The sequence below is a fragment of the Manis pentadactyla genome, chromosome 3 (assembly GCF_030020395.1).
Source record: "Manis pentadactyla isolate mManPen7 chromosome 3, mManPen7.hap1, whole genome shotgun sequence".
In the NCBI taxonomy this organism is placed as follows: domain Eukaryota; kingdom Metazoa; phylum Chordata; class Mammalia; order Pholidota; family Manidae; genus Manis; species Manis pentadactyla.
The window spans coordinates 106,393,648-106,417,215 of record NC_080021.1 but is presented as its reverse complement, the minus strand read 5'-3'; the positions used below and the strand labels follow the sequence as shown (position 1 = coordinate 106,417,215).

The following is a 23,568-nucleotide window of genomic DNA, read 5'->3' as shown; positions in this document are numbered from 1 at the left end:
ATATTTCTATTTAGTGGAATTCTTTAGGAAGCAATTTTACAATAATATCACTAAGTTACAAAGCTTCAAAAACACTGAGCTTCAAGACTAGTAGATCAGGTTAACTATGAAATTAAAAGGGAAAAATAAAGTCATTTAAAAACAAGGAAGAGAGATACAAACTGTGTTGGACAAACACCTTAAAGATAAGTTGATTTACAAACATCACTTTCCAGAATATGCTATTCAGTTAGCTTTCACTTCCTACTAATCTTATAAACCTGGCTCAATAGAAATAATGCTTTAGAGGCAAACTAATGAGCTTAATTTATTTTTTCTGATTCTGTTTTGACATACTTGTTTAGTTGATTTGCCAATGACTCAATAATCTTTAATTCTTCTAGGTAGAATTGTTTATATTTCTCCAATTCAGTTTTAATAGAGTCCTCCTGAGAAATTTTTTTGGAGAGTTGAGATTCCAGATCTTTAATTGAGTTCCATTTGCCTTCTACATGAAGCATCATCATGCTCTCTCAACTGCTCTAACTTCTCTTGTGGTGCTGGTCCTACCTAAAGCAAATTAATACATTTTTAAATAACTGTAATGTGAATAACTACAGCATATTTTTCTCCTTAGTTTTGAGCCAATGATTCAGAGAGCAATTTTAAATGTGAAAAAAAGACCTGAAGTTTAATATATTTATTAGAACTTCAATTGAATTAAATCTGCATTATAAAAATAAATTTGAATCATTTTTATTTTAGTACTCATATAATATGACAATTCAAAGAATAACAATCTGTTTAAGATATTCTAAAGTAAACAATATTATCCAAGAGTATGGTACAATTTTTAAATCACAAGTTTTCTTTTCCTCTTATTAGTTTTATACCAAACAGTCTTAAAAATAAAATGATTATCTAGTGAGAATCATTCTGAGAGATCAATTTTGTAAAAATAATGATAGAAACTGAAATATTTAAAGGGAGAAACACATGCTACCCTCCTTCCAGAAATCTATAAAACCAACTGCTTTAAGTAGAGGAAACAGAGACAATGTATATGTCCAAAATGTATCTGCAGGGAGATGAATTGTCCTGCACAGACTAGATGATAAATGCCAATGAGGGTAAAGGCCAATGAGAACAGTTAGAGCTTCAGGAGAACAGAGGTGTGAGCAGGTTTGAGTAATTCAGGATTAGGGCAAGAGGGTCAGAAACTGAGGAACAGAAAAGGCACATGAGAAAAGGTCAAGAGATGGTGACATCAGCCCAGTTAACTCAGGATTAAATCGAGTGGCAGGGAAAGAAAAACCTATGTCCTCCCAGTAACTTGCAAATGAATGCTCATAGCATCATCATTAACAGTCAACAAGTGGACACAACCCAAAGGTCCATCAACTTATGAGTAAGTGGTTACACCACACCATGGTGTATTGTTGACAAAAGAAATGAAGTACTGATATGTGCTGTAACATGATGATCCCTGAACACTTTATGTTAAGTGAAAGAGCTAGTCACAAAGGACCACAAATTGTGGTTCCACTTCTTTGACATATCCAGAGTAGGCAAACCTTAGAGATAGAATGTAGACTGGTGGCTTGCCTGGAACTGGGGAAGATGGGAGGTGGGGGTGGTGGCTAAGGGATGGGGGTTTCTCTTTGGGGTGATGAAAATGTTCTACTTGATTGCAGGGACAGTTACAGAAGTCTGTGAATTTACTCAGAGATACTGAATTGGACATTTTAAATGGGTGAATTTTATGCTGTATGAATTACATCTCAGTAAGACTTTAAAAAGTCCAATGGCTGGATATAGATAATTTTCTTAATTCTCTGTTTTGGGGTATATACTGTACATAATTACAATTTACATTTTTACAGGGTATCTAAAGGGGAAAGGAAATGATGGAAGTATTTAATTTCAGCTGGTTTATAGAATGACCTTTTGTACAGATTATCCTGAAATCTATGAAATAAATGTACACAGATTCTATATCCATTCACAACAGTGAAGATATGAAAAATGACAATATTCTGAAACATTCCATTAAACATTATCATCTGATTTTATCTGGCTTCCCTCATCATGGCAAAGAGAGATCTATAAAAAAACAATGTTTGGTACTAAAAAGACAAAGTCTCAACTGATGTGAGGAATGATGCATAATCCTCAGCTTTTCTGAGGTTAAATGTAAGAAAAAATGTGTAATATAAATAGCAGGACTAAAGTCAGAGTTTAAGAAGTAAGTACATTGTAAAGGCAGTAAAATTATAATAAATTTATTATAATGAAAATATAAAAGAAAGTTATCCACAGAAATTACTATTCTAAAACACTATCAGCTCTAGATTAAATGTTGAAATGTTAAATTTCATACATACTCGACTTCTGAATTTAATTTCTTCCTTAAGTACCATGTCTTATGTCGGACATTAATATGGCAATGTGATGTAACCTCTAGTAAAGCCTCTGACTTAGATTGTATTATGGTGTCATCCCATTGTTGCTGGAGTTGTCTCACAACTACCTAATAAAACATTTAAGATATTTCTGTTTTTGTAAACCACATCATTAAATTAGGTTAATAATATATCACTCTAACATAGATATTTTGAAAAACATCACCACATTCATCAATTCACCTTTTCCTCATGCATACACATTCCTGTTTATTGAATTTGGTGTGATCCTCCTGCCTAATCAATATTCTGTCCTTAAGACAATGAATTCAGCCCCACTATCCACTCCCCCCTCCCAACAATAAGAATTTGCAGAGCTTTACCACCTAGTCAAGTCTCAAAAAAAAAAAAAAAATAGGCATGTGAATGGGACTTGGGTGGTAAATTTTTCGTGAAAAGTTTTCTCTTTTTTTCCTAGTAAGCTAAATTGACTTCAGAGTTCCTCACATACTGAATCCTCTGCTCGAGTCCTTCCAAAAGATCCCCATCTGAGAATAAATGTGAAGTCATGCCAATGGGACTCAGGCCCCTGGTAACCGGGCGTCTGCCTGCCTCCCTGACCTTGGCTCCTATAATGCACTCCATTCCTGCTATACACGAATCCTGCCTCCTGCGCTGTCGATTAGTCCGAAAAAGAGCTCCAATTACAGACAGTTACAGTTCTCTTTGTACTGGACACACCTACGTCTAGTAAGTTTGTTATGTACAGACCTAGGTCTTGTAATCTCTCAACCACATTTCTCCTTGAAATAAGAACTGTGAGCAAACTATTTGTAAAAATGTTTGAAGAAAACTATAAATAGAAGTGGGAAGATTAAATCAAGTGTTGTTTTGCTATACTTCAGCACATTTGTCCCAAATTATGATGTACTGGAAAGTAGATGCCTTTAAAGAGTTAGAGATCATAAGAATACATGATTTATACTAAAATGTTTCCAAATCAAATTCAAATTGACATGAATCAAAATAAAATTATACAAACTAAAAATGTATAAAAGCTACTGAAGGAAAAGGACTGTGACATACAGCATTTGCCCTTCATCTCATCTGGGAAATCTGGAATCACTTTCAAGGTGATCCACTTAATTGAATCTAGAGGTTCATTTTAAGTATGAGCATTTCCACTTTTCTGCTTCATCATGGTATTAAAATGTGATGACACAAAGATTAAAATTATTATTTTAGCAGTATAAGACTAAATTGTGACTATCAGTAAAAATTTATAACTTAACCTCTTAAAATTTCATAGTCACACAAATGTCTTTCTTCAAAATAAGCACCTGCCAGGTCTAAGTTTTTTGCTGGATACAAAGTATGCTTTTAAGCTGATTCATAGTCTATATTCTTTTTATATCCACTAGACTCAACATTTTTCCATAATCAAATATTAATTTGAATTTTCTTTCAGGAAGTTTGAAAAATATTTATTTTCCTAAATGCTTATTTCTTGTTCTCTTTCCTTATTTTCATCTTGATTCATTCTTTCTTTGAGATGACTACAATCATTGATTAATTCTTTACTTTTTCCTATTAGCATAAAACACTTTTTGTATTCAGTTTGAAGTTCTTCTACAGATTCCTCAAGCAGGTTTAGGATGTTAAGAAGTGTCTTTTTATTATCTTCAGCTTTGTTCTGAGAATCATTCAGTTGCTGTCGGAGCAACTCATTTTCATGTTGTAGTTGAGATAATCTCTCTTCTGAGTACTCCTGCTTTCTGATGTATTTCTTCAGTTTATTTAGTTTGTTTTGATACTTGTGTTCAAGTATCTTCTTTTGACACTGTATGAAAAAAAAATTTGGATCCAAACATCAAACTTTATACAGGCATAAATTACCAACAGTTCAAAAATTTAACTGCAGACAATGAACCCATAAGAGTAAAAAAAAGAACTAAGAATTTTCAAGAATCTCAGAATTAGAAAGGCCTTTCCCCAAATTACAACTCAGAATGCATAAATTTAAAGAATAATAAAACAAAACTACAATTAAAAATTGACTTTATAGTCAAAATCTAAACTATTCAGTTACCCTGGAGTAAGCCTTAGGCCAGCATATATTTGGGCATATTAAAATGCCTACAATTCTTTTTCCTAAGAATTATGAAACTTCTGTTTTAACTCAAATGTGATGAGTTTAAAATTATTTTTTGACTCCAATTTGCCTACTTTGATCCACATTTCCTCACAGTTTTGTGTATGAGGAAGATCTGAATAGAGAGATATATTCTATCACATTCCTCATTGATTTACAGACTTCTTAATGAGGGATGATCTATTGACTCTGAAATGCAAATTCAAAAGGTAATTTCATTTGAACTATGTTACAATATTAAAGCATAGCAAAAAAAACAAGAAATTAAATTAAAAATTTTACATACTGGTGGGTGGATGTATTCACTTACATCAGGACTTTCTTCTTCCACTGATGTAATTTCTAAGTCTTGTTCTGCTGACAAATGGATATATTTAGTTGAACTACATAGAATGGTTCAATAAAAGCCATAATCTTAAATAAAAATATAAAATAACATTTTATCAATTGAGAGTTTAAATTAAGCTTAATCTTTAGCTGAATATTTACTTATTTAGGAAGTACTTCTAAACTGTCCACAACTTCAACAAATATTTGGGAAATACTAGAAATCGCCAGGTTAAAAGCATATAAACATCTCAAAGATTCATTAAAAAATCCTTTCAACAACATGAATAAACAAAACGATCAGAAACAAAACAAAATTTAAAAATACTGTAGAAACATATAAAGCCACAACATACTCTATTTTCTACCTCAGAATTGCACCATTTTAACAACATGTTAAGCTTCAGCTACATTAGTAAGGATTCAAAATTATTATGTTTTACGCCTTTATTAGAGTATACCCTTCCATTTATGCAAAATGTTTGACTCTAATATTTGACAGACTCCTTTTCATCTTTTAAGATTCAGACTGCTATATAGATGACATGATATTGTACATAAAAAATCCTAAAGAATACACTCCAGAATGGCTAGAATTAATAACTGAATTCAGCAAAGTTGCAGGATACAACATTAATACACAGAAATCTGTTGCAATCCTATATACTGATGATGAACTAGCAGAAAGAGAAATCAAGAAAACAATTCCATTCACAACTGCATCAAAAAGAATAAAACTCCTAGGAATAAGGCTAATCAAGGAAGTGAAAGACCTATACCCTGAAAACTACAAGACACTCATCAGAGAAATTAAAGAAAATACCAATAATGGAAATACATCCCTTGTTTATTGAGAGGAAGAATTAATATTGTCAAAATGGCCATCCTGACCAAAAAAATCTACAATTAATCTAAATAAATCTACAGTCTACAATCAGTGCAATCCCTATCAAAATACCAATGTCATTCTTCAATGAACTAGAGAAAATAGCTCTAATATGGAACCACAAAAGACCCCCAATAGCTAAAGCAATCCTGAGAAAGAAGAATAAACCTGGAGGGATTATGCTCCCCGACTTCAAGTTCTACTACAAAGTCACAGTAATCAAGACAATTTGGTACTGGCACAAGAACAGACCAACAGGTCAATGAAACAGAATAGAGAACCCAGACATAAACCCAAGCATATATGGTCAATTAATGTACAATAAAGGAGCCATGGATATAAAATGGGGAAATGACAGCCTCTTCAACAACTGGTGTTGGCAAAAATGGACATCTACATGTAAGAGAATGGAACTGGATTATTGTCTAACCCCAAATACAAAAGTAAACTCAAAATGGAACAAAGACCTGAATGTAAGTCATGAAACCATAAAACTCTTAGAATAAAATGGGCAAAACTCTCTTGAATATAAACATAAGCAACTTTTTCCTGAACACATCTCCTCGGACAAGGGAAACAAAAGTAAAAATGAACAAATGGGACTACATTAAACTAAAAAGCTTTTGTACAGCAAAGGACACCATCAGTAGAACAAAAAGGCACCCTAAGGTATGGGAGAATATATTTGTAAATGACATATCCAACAAGGAGTTAACATCCAAAACATATAAAGGACCCACACGCCTCAACACCCAAAAAGCAAATAACCCTGTTAACAAATGTACAGAGGGTCTGAACAGACAATTCTCCAAAGAAGAAATTCAGATGGCCGACAGGCACATGAAAAGATGCAAATTAAAAACACAATGAAATATCACCTCACACCAGTTAGGATGGCCAACATTTAAAAGACTAGGAACAACAAATGCTGGTGAGGATGGGGAGAAAGGGGAACCCTCCTATACTGCTGATAGGAATGTATATTAGTTCAACAATTGTGGAAAGCAATATGGAGGTTCCTCAAAAAACTAAAATCAAAATACCATTTGACCCAGGAATTCCACTCCTAGGAATTCATGCAAAGAAAACAAGTTCTCAGATTAAAGAAGACTTATGTACACCCCCTATATTTATTGCAGCACTATTTACAATAGCCAAGATATGGAAGCAACCTAAGTGTCCATCAGTAGATGAATGGATAAAGAAGATGTGGTACATATACACAATGGAATATTATTCAGCCATAAGAAGAAAACAAATCCTACCATTTGCACCATGGACGGAGCTAGAGGGTACTATGCTCAGTGAAATAAGCCAGGTAGGGAAAGACAAGTACCAAATGTTTTCACTTATCTGTGGAGTATAACAACAAAGCAAAAACTGAAGGAACAAAATGGCAGCAGACTCACAGAACCCAAGAATGAACTAACAGTTACCAAAGGGAAAGGGACTGGGGAGGGTGGGGGGAAGGGAGGGATCAGGGGATTAAGGGGCATTATGATTAGCACACATAATGTGGTGGGGAGGAGCACAGGGAAAGCAGTATAGCACAGAGAAGACAAATAGTGACTCTATAGCATCTTACTATGCTGATGGACAGTGACTGTAATGGGGGTATGTGGTGGGGACTTGATGTTCAGGGGAATCTAGTAACCACAATATTGCCCATGAATATTAATGATACCATAATAAAAAATCATTTTATATTAATGATACCATGAAAAAAAAAGTCCTGTGATAAAGAACTGGGCACACTGCTACTGCTAGTCTAGTTTTTTGCTGGGTTTCTGGCTAATGACATAGACTAACTCACTGCCATTAGTATTTAATAGGCAGTCAAAAATAATTGTTGAAGGAATGAAAGACATTGAATTTTTGTCTTATATCTCTAAATGTGGAATTAAAAGCTTTATTTCCAGTTAAAGGAATGCCATGTAGTGGCCAGCAAGCGGGCAAAAGGGTGGCTTTCTCCTTGCTCCTCAAATCATACTGGCTCTGAAAGTAAAGCTCCTGTATTATCTCATATCAAAATAGGGATTCTGGGAATAATAGAGCAACCACTTTTCCTCTTCTACTTTTCTTCTTCCTATATATGTTCTTCCTCTTATCCCTTTGTCTCTAGACTCTCAGACACTGGATCTTTTAGCATTGCTATACCTATATGACTTCAAGAGTATATCATTTTTAACACATCCCTATATGAAAAATTTTTTGTCAGTAATATATTTGTAATGAAACAAAAAATTAATGGCCAGAAAAAAAGTGAAAGTTTTCTTTGAACTCCCTATATATATGATCATGCAAGGAAAAGATTGTTAATGAAAATTAAAGCAAATACAATAATGAAAAAAAGTAATGGTACTTTGAAATTGGATTTATACTTTCATCTTGAAAAATGGAGGAAAACTTATATTTACATACTCTCCAATCTCAGTAATGAACAGTAAATAACATTACAGTTTCTATTTTAAAGTCTAAATGACTTCATCAAAACTGATCTTTTCTGCATTTTTATGCAACAGATAGTATAACTAGGTTTGTAACCTCTCTATGCTTGTAGGTGATCAAAGCATGCCTTATTACTTTTAACTTCAAAAAGCTATTTCACATAAACCAACAGATATACAAATACTTGGAAAAAGTCTTAAAGACAAAGATAAGTATGACAAATATTTTGAAATCCTTTCATATGCCAAAAATTACAGTGGTGTCATATATTGGTCTTTTGGGGATGGATTCTAGCAGCTTTCAGATGGGTCTACAGTTAGGAAATTTTAAAAAAATTTCCAAGTGGTCATATAGAATGACAGATTGAAGCAATTCAATTTTGTCTCTGTCTTTGCATTTACTGTACTATCACTTATTTTAAATTCACTGTTGAAACACAAAATGTGTAGTTTCAAGGATTTTGGACACATGAACTGCACCAGACAAGCTCCAGCAGTTCTAAATGATGACAAACTTACTCTCAAACAAACTTGTAGCTGAGTCTTATGTGTCTGTTGCAATTATATAACTGGGCAATCTCTGAATTAACTTCTATGCAGAACCGAATGTGTTAAAAAAATAAGAAGATAAAATTTCTTACTTGAAGTATACAGTTTCTATTTTACACAGCATTAAAACTCAACAACAGAGGGGAGCAAAGATGGAGGCGTGAGTAGAGCAGCAGAAATCTCCCAAAACCACATATATCTATGAAAATATAACGAAGACAACTTTTCCTAGAATAAAGACCAGAGGACACAGGACAACATCCAGACCACATCCACACCTGCAAGAACCCAGTGCCTCTTAAAGGGGGTAAGATACAAGCCCCGGCCCCACGGGACCCGAGCGCCCCTCCCCCCAGCTCCCGGCGGGAGAAGAGCAGGCAGAGCGGGAGGGAGACGGAGCACAGGACTGCCGAACACCCAGCCGCAGCCATCCGGGCCAGAGCGCAGACACAGTGCGTGCACGGGGGGCCTTGGATACTAGGGAAACAGGGTAGCAAGAACAGTGAGCGGGTACTGGAGGCCTGGTGCCGGAGGACATAAGAAAAGCGAGGAGCCATTTTTTTCTTTTTTTTTTTTTCTGTTTTGTTTTGGTGAGCGCTTTTTGGAAGTCTTAAAGTGAGAGGGACCCCAATACTAGGGAAACAGGGCAGCAAGACCAGTGAGCAGATGAATGAGGCTGGCACTGGAGAATAAAGAAAAACGAGCGGCCATTTTTTATTTTTATTTTATTTTTTTAATTAAAAAAAATTTTTTTTGTGGTCGTTGTTTTGTTTTGGCAGGTGCTTTTTGGAAGTCTTAAAGGGGCAGGGCGGGGCACTTAATCCAGAGGTAGAGAATCCGGGGATCTCTGGGCACCCTAACCCCTGGGCTGCAGGGAGCTCGGAGGCCCCTTACAGAGATAAATAGCCCCCAGGCCCCTCCCCCTCCAACGCGACTCCACCATTTTGGAAGAGGAGCCCGAGCCAGGCCACGCCCACAGCAACAGCGGAGATTAACTCCATAGCAGTCGGGCAGGAAGCAGAAGCCCTGTCTGTGTGCAGCTGCCCAGCACAAGCCACTAGAGGTCGCTGTTCTCCCAGGAGAGGAGGGCCACAAACCAACAAGAAGGGAAGTTCTTCCAGCCGTCACTCATCCCAGCTCTGCAAACTATTCCTAATACCATGAAAAGGCAAAACTACAGGCAGACAAAGATCACAGAGACAACACCAGAGAAGGAGACAGACCTAACCAGTCTTCCTGACAAAGAATTCAAAATAAGAATCATACACATGCTGACAGAGATGCAGAGAAATACGCAAGAGATATGGGATGAAGTCCGGAGGGAGATCACAGATGCCAGAGAGGAGATTACAGAAATGAAACAAACTCTGGAAGGGTTTATAAGCAGAATGGATAGGATGCAAGAGGCCATTGACGGAATTGAAACCAGAGAACAGGAACACATAGAAGCTGACATAGAGAGAGATAAAAGGATCTACAGGAATGAAACAATGTTAAGAGAACTGTGTGACCAATCCAACAGGAACAATATCCGTATTATAGGGGTACCAGAAGAAGAAGAGAGAGGAAAAGGGATGGAAAGTATCTTGGAAGAAATAATTGCTGAAAACTTCCCCAAATTGGGGGAGGAAATAATAGAACAGACGACGGAAATACACAGAACCCCCAACAGAAAGGATCCAAGGAGGACAACACCAAGACACATAATAATTAAAATGGCAAAGATCAAGGACAAGGAAAGAGTTTTAAAGGCAGCTAGAGAGGAAAAGGTCACCTATAAAGGAAAACCCATCAGGCTAACATCAGACTTCTTGACAGAAAGCCTACAGGCCAGAAGAGAATGGCATGATATATTCAGTGCAATGAAACAGAATGGCCTTGAACCAAGGATACTGTATCCAGCACGACTATCATTCAACTATGATGGTGGGATTAAACAATACCCAGACAAAAGCTGAGGGAATTTGCTTCCCACAGACCACCTCTACAGGACATCTTACAGGGACTGCTCTAGATGGGAGCACTCCTAGAAAGAGCACAGCACAAAACATCAAACATATGAAGAATTAAGGAGGAGGAATAAGAAGGGAGAGAAGAAAAGAATCTCCAGACAGTGTATATAACAGCTCAATAAGCGAGCTAAGTTAGGCAGTAAGATACTAAAGAGGCTAATCTTGAACCTTTGGTAACCACGAATTTAAAGCCTGCCATGGCAATAAGTACATATCTTTCAATAGTCACCCTAAATGTTAATGGACTGAATGCACCAATCAAAAGACACACAGAAATAGAATGGATAAAAAAGCAAGACCCATCTATATGCTGCTTACAAGAAACTCACCTCAAACCCAAAGACATGTACAGACTAAAAGTCAAGGGATGGAAAAGCATATTTCAGGCAAACAACAGCAAGAAGAAAGCAGGGGTTGCAGTACTAATATCAGACAAAACAGACTTCAAAACAAAGAAAGTAACAAGAGATAAAGAAGGACACTACATAATGAAAAAGGGCTCAGTCCAACAAGACGATATAACCATTCTAAATATATATGCACCCAACACAGGAGCCCCAGCATATGTGAAACAAATACTAACAGAACTAAAGGGGGAAATAGACTGCAATGCATTCATTCTAGGAGACTTCAACACACTACTCACCCCAAAGGATAGATCCACCGGGCAGAAAATAAGTAAGGACACAGAAGCACTGAACAACACAGTAGAGCAGATGGACCTAATAGACATCTATAGAACTCTACATCCAAAAGCAACAGAATATACATTCTTCTCAAGTGCACATGGAACATTCTCCAGAATAGACCACATACTAGGCCACAGAAAGAGCCTCAGTAAATTCCAAAAGATTGAAATCCTACCAACCAACTTTTCAGACCACAAAGGCATAAAACTAGAAATAAACTGCACAAAGAAAGCAAAAAGGCTCACAAACACATGGAGGCTTAACAACACGCTCCTAAATAATCAATGGATCAATGACCAAATAAAAATGGAGATCCAGCAATATATGGAAAGAAATGACAACAACAACACTAAGCCCCAACTTCTGTGGGACACAGCAAAAGCAGTCTTAAGAGGAAAGTATATAGCAATCCAAGCATATTTAAAAAAGGAAGAACAATCCCAAATGAATGGTCTAATGTCCCAATTATCGAAATTGGAAAAAGAAGAACAAATGAGGCCTAAGGTCAGCAGAAGGAGGGACATAATAAGGAACAGAGAAGAAATAAATAAAACTGAGAAGAATAAAACAATAGCAAAAATCAATAAAACCAAGAGCTGGTTCTTTGAGAAAATAAACAAAAGAGATAAGCCTCTAGCCAGACTTATTAAGAGGAAAAGAGAGTCAACACAAATCAACAGTATCAGAAACGAGAAAGGAAAAATCACGACGGACCCCACAGAAATACAAAGAATTATTAGAGAATACTATGAAAACCTATATGCTAACAAGCTGGGAAACCTAGGAGAAATGGACAACTTCCTAGAAAAATACAACCTTCCAAGACTGACCCAGAAAGAAACAGAAAATCTAAACAGGCCAATTACCAGCAACAAAATTGAAATGGTAATCAAAAAACTACCAAAAAACAAAACCACCAGGCCAGATGGATTTCCATCGGAATTTTATCAGACATACAGAGAAGACATAATACCCATTCTTCTTAAAGTTTTCCAAAAAATAGAGGAGGAGGGGATACTCCCAAACTCATTCTATGAAGCTAACATCACCCTAATACCAAAACCAGGCAAAGACCCCACCAAAAAAGAAAACTACAGACCAATATCCCTGATGAGCGTAGATGCAAAAATTATCAACAAAATATTAGCAAACCTAATTCAAAAATACATCAAAAGGATCATACACCATGACCAAGTGGGATTCATCCCAGGGATGTAAGGATGGTACAACATTCAAAAGTCCATCAACATCACCCACCACATCAACAAAAAGAAAGACAAAAACCACATGATCATCTCCATAGATGCTGAAAAAGCATTTGACAAAGTTCAACATCCATTCATGATAAAAACTCTCAGCAAAATGGGAATAGAGGGCAAGAACCTCAACATAATAAAGGCCATCTATGATAAACCCACAGCCAACATTATACTGAACAGCGAGAAGCTGAAAACATTTCCTCTGAGATCGGAAACTAGACAGGGATGCCCACTCTGCCCACTGTTATTTAACATAGTACTGGAGGTCCTAGCCACGGCAATCAGACAAAACAAAGAAATACAAGGAATCCAGATTGGTAAAGAAGAAGTTAAACTGTCACTATTTGCAGATGACATGATACTGTACATAAAAAACCCTAAAGACTCCACCCCAAAACTACTAGAACTGATATCGGAATACAGCAAAGTTGCAGGATACAAAATCAACATACAGAAATCTGTGGCTTTCCTATACACTAACAATGAACCAACAGAAAGAGAAATCAGGAAAACAACTCCATTCACAATTGCTTCAAAAGAAATTAAATACCTAGGAATAAACCTAACCAAAGAAGTGAAAGACTGATACTCTGAAAACTACAAGTCAGTCTTAAGAGAAATTAAAGGGGACACTAACACATGCAAACTCATCCCATGCTCGTGGCTAGGAAGAATTAATATCATCAAAATGGCCATCCTGCCCAAAGCAATATACAGATTTGATGCAATCCCTATGAAACTACCAGCAACATTCTTCAATGAACTGGAACAAATAATTCAAAAATTCATATGGAAACACCAAAGACCCCGAATAGCCAAAGCAATCCTGAGAAAGAAGAATAAAGTAGGGGGGATCTCACTCCCCAACTTCAAGCTCTACTATAAAGCCATAGTAATCAAGACAATTTGGTACTGGCACAAGAACAGAGCCACAGACCAATGGAACAGACTAGAGAATCCAGACATTAACCCAGACATATATGGTCAATTAATATTTGATAAAGGAGCCATGGACATACAATGGCAAAATGACAGTCTCTTCAACAGATGGTGCTGGCAAAACTGGACAGCTACATGTAGGAGAATGAAACTGGACCATTGTCTAACCCCATATACAAAAGTAAACTCAAAATGGATCAAAGACCTGAATGTAAGTCATGAAACCATTAAACTCTTGGAAGAAAACATAGGCAAAAACCTCTTAGACATGAACATGAGTGACCTCTTCTTGAATATATCTCCCCGGGCAAGGAAAACAACAGCAAAAATGAACAAGTGGGACTATATTAAGCTGAAAAGCTTTTGTACAGCAAAAGACACCATCAATAGAACAAAAAGGAACCCTGCAGTATGGGAGAATATATTTGAAAATGACACATCCGATAAAGGCTTGACGTCCAGAATATATAAAGAGCTCACACGCCTCAACAAACAAAAAACAAATAACCCAATTAAAAAATGGGCAGAGGAACTGAACAGTTCTCCAAAACAGCAATACAGATGGCCAACAGACACATGAAAAGATGCTCCACATCGCTAATTATCAGAGAAATGCAAATTAAAACTACAATGAGGTATCACCTCACACCAGTAAGGATGGCTGCCATCCAAAAGACAAACAACAACAAATGTTGGCGAGGCTGTGGAGAAAGGGGAACCCTCCTACACTGCTGGTGGGAAAGTAAATTAGTTCAACCATTGTGGAAAGCAGTATGGAGGTACATCAAAATGCTCAAAACAGACTTACCATTTGACCCAGGAATTGCACTCCTAGGAATTTACCCTAAGAATGCAGCAATCAAGTATGAGAAAGACCAATGCACCCCTGTGTTTATTGCAGCACTATTTACAATAGCCAAGAATTGGAAGCAACCTAAATGTCCATCGATAGATGAATGGATAAGAAGAGGTGGTACATATACACAATGGAATACTACTCAGCCATAAGAAAAGGGCAAATCCTATCATTTGCAGCAACATGGATGGAGCTGCAGCGTATTATGCTCAGTGAAACAAGCCAGGCAGAGAAAGAGAAATACCAAATGATCTCACTCATCTGTGGAATATAAGAACAAAGGAAAAACTGAAGGAACAAAACAGCAGCAGAATCACAGAACTCAAGAATGGACTAACAGGTAGCAAAGGGAAAGGGACTGGGGAGGATGGGTGGGTAGGGAGGTATAAGGGGGTGTGAAGAAGAAGGAGGGTATTAAGATTAGCAAGCATGGGGGGCTGGGAGAAAGGGGAGGGCTGCACAACACAGAGAAGACAAGTAGTGATTCTACAACATTTTGCTATGCTGATGGACAGTGACTGTAAAGGGGTTTATAGGGGAGACCTGGTATAGGGGAGAGCCTAGTAAACAAAATATTCACCATGTAAGTGTAGATTAATGATAAGGAAAAAAAAAAAAAGCAGTTCCTGTGTGGTGACCTCCAATGAGTTCTACGCAATGATATAAAGGGCCTATAAAAGTGTAGGCAAAGGGTTTGTTTGTGTTTATACAGAGGATCAAAGCCTAATTTGGCTACCCTGAAAATGAACTAAGATACGATATGAAAAAGAACTTCCAACATCAGCACTCTCTGGAAGACTCATGCCAGAAGATGGTCATCAAAAAACCCCAACAAAGATCCACGCACTGCTACAGCTGTAGATGCACTCATCCCACCGGTTCCTGGACTTGCCATTGGAATGAAGGAGGAGATATCTAAGCTGGCCTGTGCATACAGTAAAACAACAAATTTGACTGGATCTATACTGTTGGAACTCAACCAAGAATTAGGAGAAGTGCAAATTGTAGCGCTCCAAAATCTTACAACTACAGACTATCTACTGCTAAAAGAACATATGGGATGTGAACAGTCCCCAGGAATGGGTTGTTTTAATTTGTCTGATTTCTCTCAGACTGTTCAAGTTCAGCTGGACAATATCCACCATATCATAGATAAGTTTTCACAAATGCCTAAGGTGCCTAACTGTTTTTCTTGGTTTCACTGGAGATGGCTGTTAATTATAGGTCTGCTTTAGTTATGTAACTGTACTCCTATTATGTTAATGTGTGTGCGCAATTTAATTAGTAGTTTAAAACCTATACATGCTGAAGTTACTCTACAAGAAGATATGTCAAAGAAATAATCAATCTTACCAAGTTTTCTCCCGCCTGCTACTTCTATAGCTTTTCTTCTTCTTTCCTAATTACAACCCTTAAATAGAATTCGTGCCTCATATCGAATTTACTGAGTATCATAATTCTTCCAAGTGGTAAAGATACCTCAAGACAAATGCTGGGCATAGAAGCTACAGGGCATAAATATGCAAAGAAGTAAAAAGCTAACCTTTTCAAACAATAAGGCTTCTCTCTCACTTAGCAACTTTACATTTCCCTGTATGGCCCCGGAAGATGACTGGTTAGCCAGAGACGGGTAAGATTCCTCAAGGGAGGAACAACTTAAGACAGGCACAGTCGCAGGGGGGTCATCAGGTGAGAAATTGGGGATCAACAGAGGTGAGGCTTAGAACCTCCCCCCCACTGTTCTGAGAGAAATCTTCTGCATACGTGGATGTTTTATTGCCCTTGTCTAGCTTGGATTAACACATAGTCTACAGGCACACACCTGATCATCTACATTTGCTCTCTTACAACACTAAACTATGTTTTCTACCTTTATCTTGTATCTACCTACCACTTCAGCATTTTATTAAAAATAAAAATAATAAAGAGAGAAATGTGCTATCCACATATAAGTCAAGTGTAAAAATCAAATGAATATTCACATTTGAACTGATTGTTTATAGTTCATAATGCATGAGCAAAACCGAAAGTTTCTGTGATGACTGCCCTTGTACTGTTCACCATGTAACTTATTCACTATGTATGACTTTGTTCTCCATGTAAGAACTTGTTCGTTATGCTTCAGAAGTTTGGAGACTGACGAAAATTAGGCTTGGGGTGGATTAATGATTGTGCATTGAGCATTGACTCCCCTATACAGAATTTTATTGTTGTTAACAACCATTTGATCAATAAATATGAGAGATGCCCTCACAAAAAAAGAAAAAAAAGTACACACTTCCGATTGTAGAATAAATAAGTAACTGGGATGTAATGTATAGCATACGGAATATAGTCAAAATATTGTAACAACTTGGTATGGTGATAGCTGGGACCTAGAATTATCATGTATATGAATGTTGAATCACTGTGTTGTACACCTGAAACTAATGTAATGTAATACTGTGTGTCAACTACCCTTCAATAAAAAATAATTATCTACAAAAATATTTATATATATATATGTATTAAAAGAGAAAGAAAAGGTTTTAGGTGAATCTAGAGACCTAGCTCTCCAAATCTTTAGAAATTGTGTGTTTATAGTCTTAATTTAATTACTGATTTTTATAACACCTTTCTTGAGATATATTTCATATACATATAATTCACACTTTCATGCAATGTATTTTAGTACATTCACAAAGTTGTGCGAGAATTACCCCTAATTGCAGTACATTTTCCTCACTTCAAAAGAAACCACATACATGAGCAGCCACTTGCCCTTCTGCCCTTCCCCAGGCCCCCGCCAAATAGTAATCTTCTTTCTGTCTCTCTGAATTTACCTATTCTGGACATTTCATAAAATGCAATGTGATCTTTTGTGTTTGGCTTCTCTTTCTTGGCATAACATTTTCAAGGTTTATCCACGTTGTAACATGGAGCAGGATTTGGGGTTTTTTTTGTCCCAATAATATTCCATTGTATGGATGTATTTTATTATTTTATTATCCATTCATCAGTTTGTGGATATCTGGGGTATTTCCATTTTTTGGAAACTATTAAGCATAATGCTGCTGTGAACATAATTGTACAAGTTTTTGTGTAGACAGAGTTTTAATTTCTCTTCAGGATATACTTAGGAGTGAAACTGCTGGGTTATGTGATAACCTTGTGTTTAACATTTTGAGGAACTGCCAAGCTGTTCTTCAAGGTGGCTGCACTATTTTACATTTTACATACAAATTTATACATTATTAGACATATTTGCAAATGTTCTTCCCCTTCTGTGGGTATGTTGTTAATTTTTCAAAACCAAACACAGTCTAGGTAGGCTTATTCAAGATTGTAACAATGCCATAACACTTACTTTGGGTATTATTCCTTTCATATTTGTATTTTTCTCTCCATTTCTTTTTTCCTGTTTAAAGCTCAGTGTTACTGTTCTGAAATTACTTAACATGTGATCATCAAAGACAAATAGTACCTTGACATAGAATACTTAGTGGAACTCCTCTCTATAAAACATGTGCTCTTTTCATCTTGCGCTGCAATTTTCATTTCTTTGTATCTGTAAGCAACCAAAAAAAAAAAAGAAAAAGGTTTTTCTAATAAATGCCCTCATCTCTTGTCTCTTACTCACACAGTCAAAGGTAATATCACATCTTATAGCTGTAGGTAGTCTCTGTGGGTTGCTTCTGTCAAAATTCAGAACAGCTATGTACTTCCAGCTCTGTTAGGGATGCATTTTTCTTTCCTGCTGTCAGGACCTGCTGCTGTGCTTTTCAAAATGAACATCTTTTTAGGGGCCATAATCCTTGATTGTCAAATGATAATCTCTGTCTAATCTGTCTCAAAATTTTAATGTCCCAGAAGTTTGTATTAAAAGGAACATCAACCCAAATAATTGTCCTGGAATAGAACACTTCCAGTTTTTCTTTCTTTCTTTCTTTTTGGATTTGTCCATTATTCTTCACTCTATCTTCAGATAGTTATTGACAAGCTATCAAATTGTGTCATTTATTTCTTTCATGAGCCTTCCTATGACAAGATAACTGGAATCTGACCTGAGACCTTCATTCTGCTTTTAGGGATTTTTCACTCTTTGGGTCTTTTTGAAAACCTAAACCTAAACTATTTAAGGTCTTTCTCAATACTGTAAGGAGGCATTTTGATAAAATGGTTGCCATAGCAAAATACATCCTCACTATGAAGTGGGAGTTATGTGCATCCTTTGGTGACCATGCAGCAAAAGGTGGAATATTTAATAAAGCCACATAAGTCTTCTCTGTTGTAAAATTATTGTGAATACTTTAAATTTCTCAATTTTGTTAGAGATTTTAAAGAAATTATTTTTGGGGAAAAAAATATCCTGAAAGCCTATATAGTTGTTTCTATTGTCATTTCTCTATACTTGACTCTTATTCATATAAAATTATCAGGAAGTTACATTGTAGGTTGTGAATTTGGTTAGCTAAATTATTGAGAGAGAACTAAGTGGATTATTGGCCATCCACACAATGAATATCACATATCTGATAAATATTTATCAGAACTAATAATAATATGAAATTATGGTTATTGCTAAGTGACAAAATAGGATGCACAGTAGATCCAATGTAATACCAACTATATAAATAAAAAGGCTTGTCAAAGATTGAAAGGCAATTCTCTGAAGTATTAAGTAATTGAGGAAATGCATGACTGTTTTCTGTTTATCAGTAATTTCCAAGTGTTCTGCAGAAGCAATTTTATTGATTCTAAGATGCACCTTTTCCCATTTTAACAGTTTTAAGGTTGGGACGCACCTCGCCATCACTCTCAGCCAAGCTGCATGTGTGACAGTGTCTATGCATGAGCATCGATACCATGCAGCAGATGCCAGAAGCTTGGAAGAACATCCCAGAGCCAAGTGGAACACTCATTTAAGCAATGCTATATCGGTGACACCCCTGCTCTCACAGAGGACAGTATCACATGGAAAATAAGGACTTTGGTGATTTTGTGTGAAAATTATTAGAGAAATTGGACTGCAAGCTTTGCTTATATTTCTTTGCATATTCTCATATAAACACAAAAGTGATGTATGTTTTCAAAATTCTCTGCAAAAATATGCCTAGAAGGGCCTTTAAAAAAAAGAGTCTTTTAAAAACAAAGATTTTTAGTGATAAGAAAAATTTGGAAAAAGTACATATGAAAGTATATTTTCTTTTTTAGGGTTATAGACATGAAAAGTGCATACAATCTATGGCATCTTGGAGTAGGCTGCATGTAACAGACACTCCAAATAACAGTGGCTTAAATGAAACAGAAATTCATTTCTCTTTCTCATAACTATTTGCAGATAAGTGATCTGGAGCTGGTACAGTAACTGTACAACAACAAGGTCACCTAGAGAGCTGGGCTCCTTCAGTCTTGTTACTTAGCCATTCCCAGGGTGCTCCTCTCATCACTATGGCTCACCACTGCCTGAACTCAGGTGCCAAGCAGCAGGAAAGAGAAAGGTGAGCAAAGGGGCATGCCCTCTCCTTTAAGGAAATAGCCCAGGTATGTGGGCTGAACTAAGGCACATGGCCCCACCTAGCTAGCTGCAAGGGAGTCTGAGACATATTTTCTATATTCCATATTACAGGTCAGCAAACATTTTTTGTAAAGGATCAGATTGTAAATATTTCAACCACACAACATCTGTGCTGTATCTTCTTCCTTTTTTTACAACAACCACTTAACCACTTTGTGATGGTTAATTTTATGTGTCAATCTGACTGGGCTAAGGGCTGCCAGGAGAGCTGGTAAAACACTTCTGGGTGTGTCTGGGAAGGTGTTTGTACAAGAGATTAACATTTGATTCTGTAAACTGAATAAAGAAGATGGACCTCACCAATGTGGTAGGCAACACATGATCTGTTGGCAGTGGGAATGACACAAAAAGCCAAGGAAGAACAAATTCTCTCTTCCTTTCTTGAGCTTGGAGTCTCCTATTTTCCTGCCCCTTAACATCACAGCTCCTGGTTCTCAGACTCAAACTGAATTATACCATTAGCTTTGTTGGTTCTATAGCTTGAAGATGGCAGAATTTAGGACTTTAGGCCTCTATTATCACATGAATCGATTCCTATAATAAATCTCCTCTTATCTATATCTACATATATATCCTATTGGTTCTGTTTCTCAGGAGAACCCTAATACACACAAATATAAAAACCATTCTTAGCTTGGAGATTGTACAATAATAGACAACAGGCTGGATTTGGTCCAGAGGCCATAGTTTGCCAACCCCTGTTCCAGATGGTCATGTGGAAAGCTACAAATCTAGATCCATGGAGGACTGGGGGGAGGAGTGGGAGAGGAAGGGTGGAAATACACTGAGAAACAACTAGCTATCTCTGTCAAAGCATATATTCATGTTATGATGTTTGTAAAAATTAAGACTACCACTTATTTAATATAATAGGGAAAATACTCATGACAGAGTAATAAGTATTTGTATTAAGGCAAATGAAAAGTTTATTGTATGTTTTTAAGGCCCCAAATAAAAAAATTGGACATGGAAGGAAATCTGGAAGAACAGTAACAAAAATATTAATACTGACTCTCTGGTTGATGTACTTCTGAATTATTTCATTTAATTTATTTTTCTATTTGTCTGAATTATAACAATTGTATTATAATGAGCACATATTACCATTTAAATGCAAATTTTTTAGAGAGTAAAAAAGTCATTAATAACTTGGACTATCCCTTTTTTCATATATAAGAATAAAGCCATATTTTTCATCTATGTGATTTATAGCATAGTGATATATTAAAAATGAAATACTTGTTAAAATTTCAGAGGTGGAAAGAACCTTCAAATCAATAAATTAAAAAAGATAAATGCACCCCTATATTTATCTCAGCATTATTAACAATAGCCAAGATATGGAAGCAACCTAAGTGTCTATTGATAGATGAATGGATAAAGAAGATTTGGTATACATATACGATGGAATATTACTGAGCCATAAAAACAATGAAATCTTGCCATTTGTGACAAAATGCATGAAACTAGAGGGTACTATGCCAAGTGAAGTCAGACAGAACAAGACAAATACCATATGATTTCACATATATGAGGAATCTAAAAAACAAAACGAATGAACAAACAAACAAATAGCCATGGAGGACAGACTGGTGGTCATCACAGGGGCATTGGCGAACTGAGTGACTGAGGTCAATTGTTTGGTGATGGATGATAGACTTATTGTGGTGATCACTTTGTAGTGTATATAAATATTGAATTATTATGCTGTACACCTAAAACTATTACATTATATACCAATTTTACCTCAATAAAAAAGTGCTTTCAGACTGCCTGAGGAAATGTTTGTGAGGCACATAGCAGTAGTAGAAGCTGCATCGCTTATTGAATAAAAGGTTTGGGAATGTAATTCCAGTTTTTATTCTGTTGATCCATGTGACTTAACCTTTATCTTCATTTGTATCCTTAGATGTTCAACAGGAATAATGTTAATGACCTACTAGCCATGGTGAAGAAAAAATTAAGACTATCTACTCTAAATCATAAGATGAATATAAATTACTATCTGATGAATAATGAATGACTTTCAGCCAGGCTGCTCTCCCTATCCTGAAGTTTCCAAAACTACCTTGGAAGAACCTTTGGTACCTTAAAAAAAAAAAGCAGTCTATCTCAAAAGCGTAAAGTTGCAAAACCTGTTCTTTTAAGAGCATGATCCTAATGTAGTAGCAGAAAATAAAACCCTTACCTTTCCTTTTCTGGGACACAGCTGTCATCTTAGCCTTGACTGTAGCTGTTAATTTAGTCTATGACTACTTCAACTCCAGCTGAGCAAAAGAAACTAGTTCATTAAAATCTATTTCTCAATTCAAACAACTGCCAACATACAAGCTGTCCCTGCATTTAAGGAAATGTAAAGTGATCCCCCGCAGAGAGGAATGAAGTCAAGTCAGAAGCTAGGCCAACAAATCACTCTCCTTACGGCTTCCCAGAAGAGCTCTGGCAGTGGACATGACTAGACCATGAGTGAAACTAAAAGCTGAAGGTTGGTTTGTATCATGCCTTTATATATTCACCAAAGAACTTTTTCCCCTGGACTCTGCTAAATTATGGATTCTGTCCAAAGTCTATACATTCCCAATAACAGTTGCAATCAAGTTTTATACTACCAAGAAATCTGGAGTCTTAAGAATGATCACAACATTTGGTAGATCAAGTCCACACTGTTTTACTTCTGAATTCCTTCATTATAAATTCAAATATATTCAAATAAGCCTCAAGCAGCTATAATTTTACTTTCCAATGCATTCTCATAACTGAACTATAAATTGCTTTGTATTTGAAGTAGTTCTTTTTCGTCTTTCAGCAAAGACATTAAGATTTCTGCATGCAATTATTGCAGCATTTATTCAAAAAGTCATTTGTTCCATGTTTTCCTGAAAAACAAAATTATTTTATTAAACACCAGTCTGCTACTCTTCTGATAGCATTTTTGCATGTCTTTATTTTTAATAATTCTCAAGGTTGTTTGCTTGATTAATTTTAGGGAAAATACGAGAACCTGAATTTAGTTCATTGTCATGAATGACTCATTTTGAAACCTTGTTTAAATCAGATATTAATAATCAAATAAACAAAGTTATGCTCTACCACATCTAATGACTCAGAAGCTTCTTGGAACCTATAATGTCAATATAGAAATGTAGAATAATTATTGCATGAACCCCAAACAATTTACCAGCTCACTAGTTCTATCCCAGTACCCCACAATTGCTCACCGTCTCACTTTGTCTTTCCTTATCTCTCCCTTTTCCTGCCACATACAGACACACCCACACAGACACACACATACTCGTCAGCTATTTGAGAGATTTAGATCAACCTAATTAGAATATTTAAGAAGAAAATTAAGTGGTTCGTTTTTCTTCCATCATACACATTGTCCCCCTTCTCTGAAATATCTTTTAACTACCTACCATGCAGAATAGCCATAAAAATAAATACAATGAAATAAAACACAAAACCCCAAATCAGTCCTACTCTGTATGGTTTTCTACAGTTTAAAATAATAAGA

General features: G+C 36.2%; 1 long non-coding RNA gene across 1 annotated transcript; it reads right to left on the bottom strand.

Moving 5' to 3' along the window:
* Positions 1–3,068: 3,068 nt before the first annotated feature.
* LOC130682922 (uncharacterized) lies at positions 3,069–23,121 on the bottom strand. The gene is made up of 4 exons (XR_008996375.1): positions 22,243–23,121; positions 17,961–18,044; positions 4,820–4,887; positions 3,069–4,221 (listed from the first exon to the last, which is right to left on the bottom strand). It is a non-coding gene; the product is annotated as an uncharacterized LOC130682922 (long non-coding RNA).
* Between the last annotated feature and the right edge of the window lie 447 nt (positions 23,122–23,568).